The following is an 11,632-nucleotide window of genomic DNA, read 5'->3' on the forward strand; positions in this document are numbered from 1 at the left end:
AATCAGAATACGAAAAAAGTACATTATATAGAATGTACAGGGTATGTACATCTAGATTGTGTCACATTTTTTCTGTTTGCTGAGTTTATCTATGATGAACTAATGTAAGGACAATATTCTTTAAGAATAGGATTCACATTCCATTCATTAAAGTTTGACTCAAATGCCATTTTTTTCTCAATATTTTTAATGAAAAACTTTAAAGAAATAAAAGTTCAAAGAATAATATGATGAATACCCATATAACCACTACCTTGATCCAGTAACTAACATTTTGGCATGCTTTATATGTATGTATTTATCTATATAGTTTGTTGTTTTACAAAGTAATTTGAAAGTACAGCAATCTGGGCCTAGCTTAGCTGCATGCGTCTCCCTTAAGTTCTTACGTGAGGTTACCCCTAAGCTGTCTTCTGCAAGTCTGAGGCCTCATTTGAAAACCCGACTAGAACAAGATTTGCTTTCAAACTCACTCGTGTGGGCTTCTATACTTCAAGACTGTTAGATTGAGGGCCTCATTTTTTCGCTGACTCTTAACCAGAGTCCTCTTTCAGTTTCTTTTCATGTGAACCTCTCCACAGGGCTGTCTGACAATATGGCAGTCCAAAAGAGAGAGAGAGAATGCACAACAGAAACCACTGTCTTTTTATAACCTAAGATCAGAAGTAACCTCATAACTTATGCCATATTTGATTCATTAAGGAAGTGGCAGTCATTAAGGGTCATCTTAGCGGCTATGTACCTTAGCATCAAGCCAAACACAGTACAGGTTCTTATGGATATTAGTTATGTTAAAGTGGCTTGAATCCAGTGGGTACTTTTGAGTGAATTAAAAAGCAATCAAAAGTTTACCCTCAACAAAACGAAAAGACAATCTACTGAATGGGAGAAGCTTGATGATATTTGTCAATGATACATCTGATAAAGGGTTAATATCCAAAATTTATAAAGACCTCATATAATGCAACACCAAAAAACCCAAACCAATTAAAAAATGGGCCAAGGACCTGAATAGACATTTCTGTAAGGAAGGTGACATACAGAGCCAATAGACATACGAAAAAATGCTCAGTGCTAATCATCAGAGACATGCTAATTAAAACCACAATTGAGATATCTCTTCACACCTATCAGAATGGATATTACCAATAATCAAAAAATCAAGCATTGACAAGGATGTGGAGAAAAGAGAATCCTCGTGCACAGTTGGTGGGATCACAAATTGGTACAGCCACTATGAAAAACAGTTTGGAGGTTTCTCAAAAAATTAAAAAAAGAACTACCTTATGATCCAGCAATTCCACTTCTGGGTATTTATCCAAAGAAAACCAAAACATCCCCTATGTTCGCTGCAGCTCTATGTACAATAGACAAGATGTAGAAGCAACCTAAGTCCCATCAATAGACGATTGGATAAAGAAGTTGTACATATATATAATAGAATATTACTCAGCCATAAAAAAAACAAAATCTTAACCATTTGCAACAACATGGATGGACCTAGAGGGTATTATGCTAAGTGAAATAAGTCAGACAGAGAAAGACAAATATATGATTTCACTTACATGTGGAATCTAAGAAACAAAATAAAATAAAAACAGACTCGTAGATACAGAGAACAAACTGGTGATTGCAGATGGGAGGAGGGTTAGGGGGCTGGGTGAAAAAGGAAGAATTAAGGTGATAATTACAAAATAGTCACAAGGATCTAAAGTACAGCATAGGAAATACAGTCAATAATATTGTAATAGCTATGTGTAGTGCCAGGTGGGTACTAGACTAATTGGGGGAATCACTTCATAAATTATATAAATGTCTAACCACTATACTATACACTTGAAACTAATATAAAATAATATCGAATGTCAACTCTAATTGAAAAATAAAAATCAAAGCACAATCAAAATTTTGTTTTAGCTGTCACTTGAAATGTATAAATCATCACTAGAGCTTGGGAATTTGTCCTGTATTATAATTCTTATTTAACATTTTTAGAATTTATTTAGTTCATTTCTTTCATTAACTTCCAACATCATTTTAGAGCTGCAAATCATTCTATACCAAAATTGTACAAGGTTGGCATTTTATAATTAATCCTCAGGCCAATTGTACTAATGAACAAAATTGGAAGAGTCCAAAACCAAAATCAACAAATTAAAAACAGCACCAAGCTATAAAATACAGGATAGTTAGATTTATCCATAAAGATGGATTAACATTAGGATATCTATTAAATACATTGTCGTATTAGCAATTAAAGAAAATTTATCATCTGATATTTATTTAAAGTATTTGATAAAATTCTACACACATTTATGATTTAAGAAAAGGAAAATCTCTAACTAGGAATAAAAGGAAAATTCTCTGCTAAAAATTATTTCCCAGAAATCCACAGCAAATCAGCTTAAATTACAGTAATGGCCACTTACACTTCTACTACTACACTGCACTGGAGGTCTCAGCTAATGCTAAATGAAGTATAAATTTTGGAAAGTAAGACAAATCTGTCAGTGGTTTCAAAAATATGATTTTTTAAAACAATATGATTTTCTACCTAGAATAATACAAGTAAATCAATTGACAAACTATTAGAAATAATAGTAAAATCCAGTAAGGTAGCCAAATAAAAGATCCACTTATAAAAAGTTTTAGTCCCCTCTACTCTAGCAATAATGAATTAGAAAAATGTCATAAATGAAAAGATATGCTCATAATAACAATCAAAACCATAAAACATCCAGGAGCAGCTCTTGTTCTGGTTGCCTATGACCTTTCAGTTGCCAAATGCAATGGTCAGTCCTCCAGTCCTCTTCATCTTATTTGATCTACCAGCAGTGATGAAGCTGATCATTCTCTTCTTCTGGAAACATTTTTGTTACTTGACATCCAGAATACGCATTTCTTGGTTTGTCACCACCTCATTGGCCACAATTTTATATATATGATATACATGGATATAATATACACATCAGCCAATATCACTCAAAAGACAAATAAAATACTATTAACAGGTACATTGTAATATTACTATGAAATTTGCCACTTGCAATGTTCCCATGAATCCCCCAGGTGGCAGACAAATACAATTTCCACTTGACAAAAAAACCTTGGTTAAGAACATCACTTCCTTATCGCAAATCACTAGAAATATTCATCAGAATTTTAGGGTACTGTCCAAGCATATTTACCATGTGATGAAAGAACTAACTTTTTTTGTTACTTACATTACACTTTTATTAGAAACATAAATGGCAATTATTAAATTGCTGAGCAATCATAATTAGGCACTCTGATAAATAAATATTTCACCTGATCCATTATTCTAAACACTTAGAAATGTATCTGCTGATGATAAATGCTAGTATTGGTCCTTCGGAATCTGAAAAAAATAAATTAAGCATCACCGGTGATAAAGTAAAAGCTCTATAAACAAAATGAGTTTTTAGAAATTCTTCAGAGATTTCCGTAGTTATTTCTAATTTTAAACTCATGTAAGTTAAAATTGGGCATAAGAGGCTGAGTGTATGTTATACTTGATATGGTATACCCACTTGCTATAAATATGTTAAGCATGTGTGACCTCCTCACCTTCACAGCTATATTTTCCAAATATTTCAGTCTGCTTTTTATATTTTGACCTATTTTACAAAAAGGTTAATAGGCACATGACAACAGCTATTTAAAAAGACGGGCAAATATTTTGAAAGCTTGTGTGAACAGGACACCAATATATCTGTGATTTAGTTTTTAAGGTATATAAAATACTTCCAAATAATGAATTGTCCATGTACATGATAAAACTGCTCAGAATGACCACTGACTCATCTTGAATTTGAATGTTAATTAAACACAGTTTTTACAGATTTCTTAAATTTAATATGACTACTGCTTGAGTTGAAAATGATCAGTTTTTTAAAATCTGGACATTGTTAAATTATATTCATTGTTCTAAATATTTTAAAATTTTCCTTAAATTAGTCAAAGCTAATTTGACTAATTCCTTAAATTAGTCAAAGCAACTAGAACAACAATATTGATGAAAAAGGAGAGAGAAAGAAAAGCAATTATAATCTCACCACTTTGAAAAACAGTTTTTATTTTACATAGTTCCTTTTGTGTTCCATCATACACATATATTTTTTCCATTGTAATAAATGTTGGGTATGTATAATTTTGATTTCTGTGGAGGGCTATTTTTTGTTTTTAAAAAATGTGAGCCCTATACTAATTGGTATGACAGACTTTATACTGCTTCCTCCTGCCTCATAAGAGTTTAAATGCTTTTGTCAGGGATGGACACTGGAATCACTCTACCCAATAGACTCACACGTGAATTAAACTATCCAATCACATGTATGCTACTTGAAAAGTTGAAGCTGAAAGAAGAGAGACACTGGGGGTGGGGGAAGAGAGAGAAAGAGAAAGAAAGGAAGAAAGAGAAACCAAGTGGACACCAGTCCTAAAATCATCTCAGTTATGAAATGGTTTAATAATTTAAAACTGTACATGTCCTTATGTTAACCCTTTTTCCTAAGACTGAATGAAGTTCTGTTCTTTGCAACCTAAAACGTGACACAACCGCAATTTGATAAATTATCCGTTTATTTCCTCTTTCCCCTTCTTTTTCTGTTCCCTTACCTTTTATGTGAGCTTGTTCGCCAAATGATTCATTTGAAATAGAAATAATTTTTAAAAACAGATTTTACCAACTTCGAAAACTCGATGTTGCATAAAAATAATGAATATTTTAGAACTTTGCTTCCACAGTTTTATCATTATCCTTTATCCTAGAAATTGTATAAAAGATGTATTCATTTTCTAGGGGAAAAATCTACAATCTCCATAAATTTACATTATCTAAAATGCCAAGTCTGTTTTCAGGACATGAATTTGGCCCACAAAAGACAGTCAGTAAATTATGTATGCCTCATAATCTTTGGTGTAATAATATTCTGCACAATAGTATAATACTACCACTATACTCTGTGTGGTGATTTTCATCCAAAGACTTCTAAATTCCTTTTATGAGGCAACAAATACTTAGATTCTGTGATGGTCTTTTAGCTGTTTACTGGTAATAGTACACAGAAGGATGGAATGTGCTACCCCTGGCACAAAGAGTTCTGCTGGAAGTTTAGAGAATAAAATGTCTCCATACTTCGGGGACTACAGAGAAAACACTTGTGGAAAAGAGAGAAAGCAAAGTTCCAAGAAGTATGTATTTATTATCTCTGTGCTGGTTAGTTGGAACGCTTTGTCAATGAAGTCATAGTTTTCATCCCAATGTGGCTCATTTATCTTTGCTAGCTTCCTTAATCATGGCATGTACCCCTAACCCCAGCCAACTGCTTGATAAATGTCTCTTCTTGGTCCAAAAGAGGCCTGAAAAGAGAATAAAATAATGTGAAAATTCACCACTATAATTGGAAAAATAATTTAAAATGCTCATCCAATTGACAATAAATTAATAAAATTACCATTTTCCTTTAGACACTGGTTAATAGTCATATAGAAAGGCACTGCCTATATACATAGATAATTCTAAATGATTCTGGATGAGAAATTATTGATCCATCTTAAGGGTAATGAATTTCCCAAATGTGTTTCACTGTGTCAGTCAATGTACAGACGGAGCATTATTTATTATTTTTTCATTTTATAACTGGAAGTTTACACCTTTTGACCACCTTCACCCATTTTGCACATCCCCCAACCCCCACCTCTGGCAACCACCAACAATCTGTTCTATCTATAAGGTTGTTTTTTGTTTTGTTTCAGATTTCACAAAAAAAGCGAGATCATATGGTATTTGTCTCTCTTTGACTTATTTCATTTAGCATACTTAAAGTCCATTTGTGTTGTCACAAATAGCAGGATTTCCTTTTTTTAGAAGAAATTTTGTTTGTAGAATTGAAGAATTGGTATTCTAATTATTCTTTAATAATACGATTTTTAAAGTCATTTTCAATTTAGAAAATTATACAATTATAGAAATGTAGTTAATACAGAAATGTAAAAGGAAAGAAAAAATGACCCATTTTAAAGAACACTTAAAAAAAAACACTATTAACATTCTGTTATTTTACTACATCCTCACCAACACTTGTTATTTATTGTCTTTTTGATAATAGCTGTTCTAACAGGTGTGAGGTGATATCTGATTGTGGTTTTGATGTGCACTTCCTTGATGGTTAGTGATGTCGAGCACCTTTCCATGTACCTGTTGGCCCTCTGTATGTCTTCGTTGGAATAATGTCTATTTAGACCCTCTGCCCATTTTTAAATTTGATTGTTCATTTTTTTTGCTATTGAGTTGTATGAGTTCTTTATATATTTTTGATACTAACTCTTGTCATATATATCATTTGCAAATATTTTCTCATTCATTTTGTTGATGGTTTCCTTTGCTGTGCAGAAGCATTTTAGTTTGATGTAGTTCCATTTGTTTATTTTTGCTTTTGTTGCTAATCGAGCCTTATTAAAATAAAGGAAACTGAGGGTTTTGAAAGATTAAAAATCTGAGCACTCTAGTTTTACATCAAAATCATATGTTTGAAGCACACTAAATCAAATAGTAGCTGAGAAAAAAAGAGTGAGGTATTTTTTTTAAGTAAAATGCTTAATCATGCAATGAATTTTCTTTTAAAGTGAAATCCTAAAAAAAGAAATCCACTATGCCCTCCCCCCCCAAATACAGAATTTTCATAAATGACCAAAATAAACCTAATCAGTTCTAAGAGAAGCTTCTCATCTTTGGATCAAAATTTTGTATAAGTGTCTATTGACATATGAGAAGTTAGGTAAAATATGTGACTATGAGTCTTATCTATAATATAATTTGCCTTGACATTTTTGGAATCTAAGTCTTGTGATGAGTGAAAATTTGGGGGACAGTTTATTTTGTTCTCTTCAACTTTCATCAGGGACCATCACTGTGGATCCTTTTTTAAAAGGAAAAGTAGTTTTTTTCTCTTGTGTCATAGAAGTTCCATATGCCCTTTCTCTCATTATGTTTGAAGATATTGGAATTGTTTAAAAGTCTCAGATTTAGATATTTAATTCACAAACCTTTACTGAAGTCCTATTCCGTACTTTGAATCTTCTGTATACTGTGGTTCAAATATAAGTAGGATAAAGTCTCTGCCTTCTAGAAACTCAATATAAATTTAAATGCTTAATTACTAACTTCCCTTAAAAAAGATAAGCAAATTCTAGACTTCACTTTAGTAAAGGTATTTAAACATTAGGATACAACTATGAAAAAGAGCATAAGGCAAAGCATAAGGGAGAAAGCTCACTGACAATGTTAGATTTGTTAAATATGAAGCTGTCAATTGATGTATAGTTTCAAAACAATTCTAATGAAAATATAAGCAGGGTTTTTTTGAAAATATTAATGAGCCAATTCTAAAATTTATACAGCAAAAGAAGAACAAGATAAGATCTTACGCTGATTTTAAGACTTCTCAAGACAATCTGGTATAGACAAAAATACAGACACATAGACCAATGGAACAAAATAGAGTCCAGAAATTGATCCATTCAGCCAACTGATTTTTGACCAAGTGTAAAGGTAATTCAACAGAGAAAGGATAGCCTTTTCAGCATATAGTACTAGAATTATTGGACATACATATGCAAAAAATTAAATATTGACCTATACTTCACAATTAGACAAAATTAACTCAAAATAGATTACAGACCTAAGTAAAACTATAAAAGCTTTAGGAAAAAACAAAGAAGAAAAAGTATTTTTTTTACTTTGATCACATTCAGTTTCATGGCTTCAAATACTAGCTATTTGCTAACTCCCAAATTTATATCTTCAACTATTACCTCTGTTCTGCACTCTAGACTTATTAAACGAATTGCCTATGACATTTGAACTTGGGAATATAATAGTATTTCAAACTGAACATGTCCCAAATGAGGCTTCTGATCTTATTTCCCAAACCTGCTCTTCTCGTAGGCTTTACCATCTCAGAAAATGGCAACTACATCTTTGCTTAGGCCAAAAACAATGCAGTCATCCTTGACCTCTCTCTTTCTCTCACACCCTATTCTAGTAGCAATTCTAGTAAATCCTACTTTAAAAAAAAAAAAAATATATATATATATATATATATATATATATATACAATCACGTCTCTCCACTCCTACAACCCCCACCCTGCTCCACGATAAAATAATTTCTCACCTGGATTATCGTGATTGCCTTCTAACTGGTTTCGCTGCTTCTGCCCTTAATCCCAATGTTAGTTTAGATGCCAAGACAGTATTAAATGTACAATAAATTTATTATGGGAAACCCCTGTGGGAGAAGATGAGGAGGGAATTAGGAGAAGCTAGGAGAGCTGTCAGACTGTAATGCAAGTTTGACCCCAAAAAGAGAAAAAGAAGATTTGGTGGAACAGCCTTGGGCCACTGTGTGGTTAAGAAAAGTCATCTGTCAGAGGTGTCCTGTGATTCCTGGGAAGGGGCCTGCTCTGCTCAGTCATTGACTGAGAGCAGCCAGCGTAAAACATGGTCTCCAAGTGCTGCAGCGTGGGCCCTCAATCAATTATTCTTCCTGCAGTAAGCCATTGAGAGTGCTTTCCAGTAGCTTCCATATCTCCTTCAGTCTGTTCTCTATGTAATTGTCAGAGTGATCTACTCAGATGTAACCAGGTCATGTCACGCTACTGCCCAAAACCCTCCAATCACTTCTCATTTGATTCAGAGTTAAACCAAACTCCAAATGTGGGCTGACCCACTACTATAAAGAGGTAAGATAAAGAGGTCCTCAACCCTTGAACTGAAACATGTATGGTAGATTTGGGATAGTCTGACCTGATAGTCAGCTCTGACCAGATCTGGAAGGTCAAAAGATGTTGGCTTCTTAGAAAACATACAGTTTAACTTCTCTGAAATCTTGTTACATGTTAGAACTTTCTCAGATTGTTAGGTCTTAGGATATGGAGGGGATTGTATTGGTATACAACACATTTACTTTCCCAATGAGAGAATAAGGAAAGTATGCATACTTGAGGTTTTCTTGAAGAAGTATCCAAAGATTCTGTAATCAGGGACTCTTAAGATTATTTAAGTAGATTGGAATTTTTCTCTGAGTGTCCTAGTAGACTAATTTGACTCTGTTTTCTATTCATCATTCCTAGAGGCTGAAGAAGACTCTTTTTGAAATAAATATTCAAGAAAAGTAAAAAGAACAAGGGCTGCTTGGAGAAACAGTTGACTCCAAGAACTGGGCAGGGAAAGACAAGGTGAGTTCAGAACATCTTAATGTATCAGAAAATAAGGAAGTGTTGAAAAACTGATGGGGACACAGAAACCAGCTCGAAGGGGGTACAACTGGTCTAATATTGGTCAATTTGAGCATCAAAATATATTAACAGGAATGGATTATAACTAACTGATTAACAAAAAAGGACATGAGTCCATGCTATTACCAAAAAATATCACCATTGTATAGCCTCCACAGTAATAATTGATTCATATAAGAATCATCAATAAATACTATTATGTGAAAGATTACTGGGGAACAGGCTACTCATACAGTTTCAAAGTATCACTCTACAGAATACTTCCTAATTACAAAAGGAAAAGATTTTTATATAAGAGAAATTCAGGAGGTACTTAGCAAAATGAACAAAGTTAACACAAATGAAGCAAACTGATATTAAGACCCCCTCAGGCTTGATGATTCACTGAAGGGACTCTGCAAAACTCAAAAAAGCTGTTATTCTCACAGTTAGAGTTTATTATAGTAAAAGGAGATAGATTGAAATCAGCAGAGTGAAAGGAGCATAACGCAAAGTTTAGGAGAAAAAAAGAATAAACTTCTAGCTGTCCTCTCTGTGGGGTCACATGGACAACACTTAATTCTCCCAGCAACTACGTATGAAGTGTTGTCATCTAAAGAAGCTGACCCAAGTCTTGGTGTTCAGGGTTTTTTGGGGGGTCACTAACATAGGCATGTAGCACGATGTGACTGGCCTTAGGTATCCTGTCTCAAGACTTCAGAGATCAAACTGATACAGCATGGTCCAGGACCTTAGGTTTATAAAAACAGGTATTTACCATAAATTGAATTATTAGCAGAAATTATTTTGTTGGACTGATACAGGACAGAAAGAGTACCAAAACACTCTTTTCAAGCTGGATATTCCAAGGGCTTAGAGGTTATTTCCCAGGAGCAGATCAAGGTCCAATCCTATCTTTGGAACACAGCAGAGTTTGAGCAATCAAGCCTGCTGAGTTAACCCTTTATGGTATAACAACTGATAAGAAAAGGACACAAATCAGCAATATCGTATCCTGGCAAATTTTTAACCTAGAGCTAGTCATGAGAAACCATCAGAGATATCCAGATTGATTGACATTTGGCAAAACGATTGTCCTAACTCTTAAAAAATGTCAATATTATTAAAGATAAAAATAAAAAAGATGGGTAACTATCCTGGATTAAAAGAGACTAAAGAGATATCACAACTAAACACTGTGTGATTCTTCATTGGATGTCTTTGATCAAAACAAAAACAAAATACAAGTATAAAAGATATTGGGACGATTGGGGACATTTAAATATGTACAGTAGATAATAATACAGGTATCCTCTGTTTTTCAAAAGTTTACTTTAAACTACTTAACTTTTACCAGACACCTATATCGTTAGTACCTGTTTTCACTAACCAAAAGAAACCCAAAGAGGATTTTCACTTTTACGAAAATGGCAAAAAGGGAAAATAGCTTCAGCATTTGTTTTGCAGCAGTCATTATATGGGCAGTGTGCGCCCATCCCCGCCACCGAGCAGCCAGGTGGCCCTGCCAACCTTTTTCCCCTGGAACTGTACTCAGTATCTCAGCATCAAGTCACCATAGCTTTGGACTGTGTGTGTGAGCATCTGTGTTTTAACTCCATTTAATTTGTGCAAGATGTGTCTAAAGATATCAAAAAAGCTTAAGAGAGCTCCTAAGGGTGTTACACTTAGCATAAAACTGGACATGATTATGTGTTTATATCATGGTAAATGAAATAAAGACATTGTGTATGCATCGAACTTACATATGTCCACCATCCATACTGTTTACATGAAAAGAGAAAGAGTCTTGAAAGTTGCTAAAGCTTCTATTGGTTCTGTTAGTAGTGAAGCGCTTTCTTTTAGTTGGCATCCAGTAATGGTTCAAATGAAAAGTCTATTTCTTGAGTGGATTGATAGGTGTACAAAGTGCGGAGTGTATTTATCATATCATTCTTGCTTTTACTATATGTTAGTGTTATTTTAGGTTTCATGTATTATTTAGTATGATTTGGTATGTTATTTGGGGGTCATGGGAATACTAAACATTTTTCCATATAAATTAATGATAATTGCTCCTTTGCTTTACACCATTTGGCTTAAGAAAGATTTTATAGAAACACTCTCAGATAGCAGGATGACTCCTTGCATCCATGTTAAATTTCCCTAATGTGACAAAAAACTCTCTCGTTTGACAAACTTGAGTCAGGTTCCTCTGAGTCCTCTTTCTGACTATCCTCCTGACCTTGGGTTCTATCCTTGGCCCATTTAGTACAGTTTTAAGAAAAATCCTGTTGGGTTAGTTTATGGAAAATCTCCTACCCTTGGTATCTGAC

The sequence above is a fragment of the Pteropus vampyrus genome, unplaced genomic scaffold (assembly GCF_000151845.1).
Source record: "Pteropus vampyrus isolate Shadow unplaced genomic scaffold, Pvam_2.0 Scaffold31, whole genome shotgun sequence".
In the NCBI taxonomy this organism is placed as follows: domain Eukaryota; kingdom Metazoa; phylum Chordata; class Mammalia; order Chiroptera; family Pteropodidae; genus Pteropus; species Pteropus vampyrus.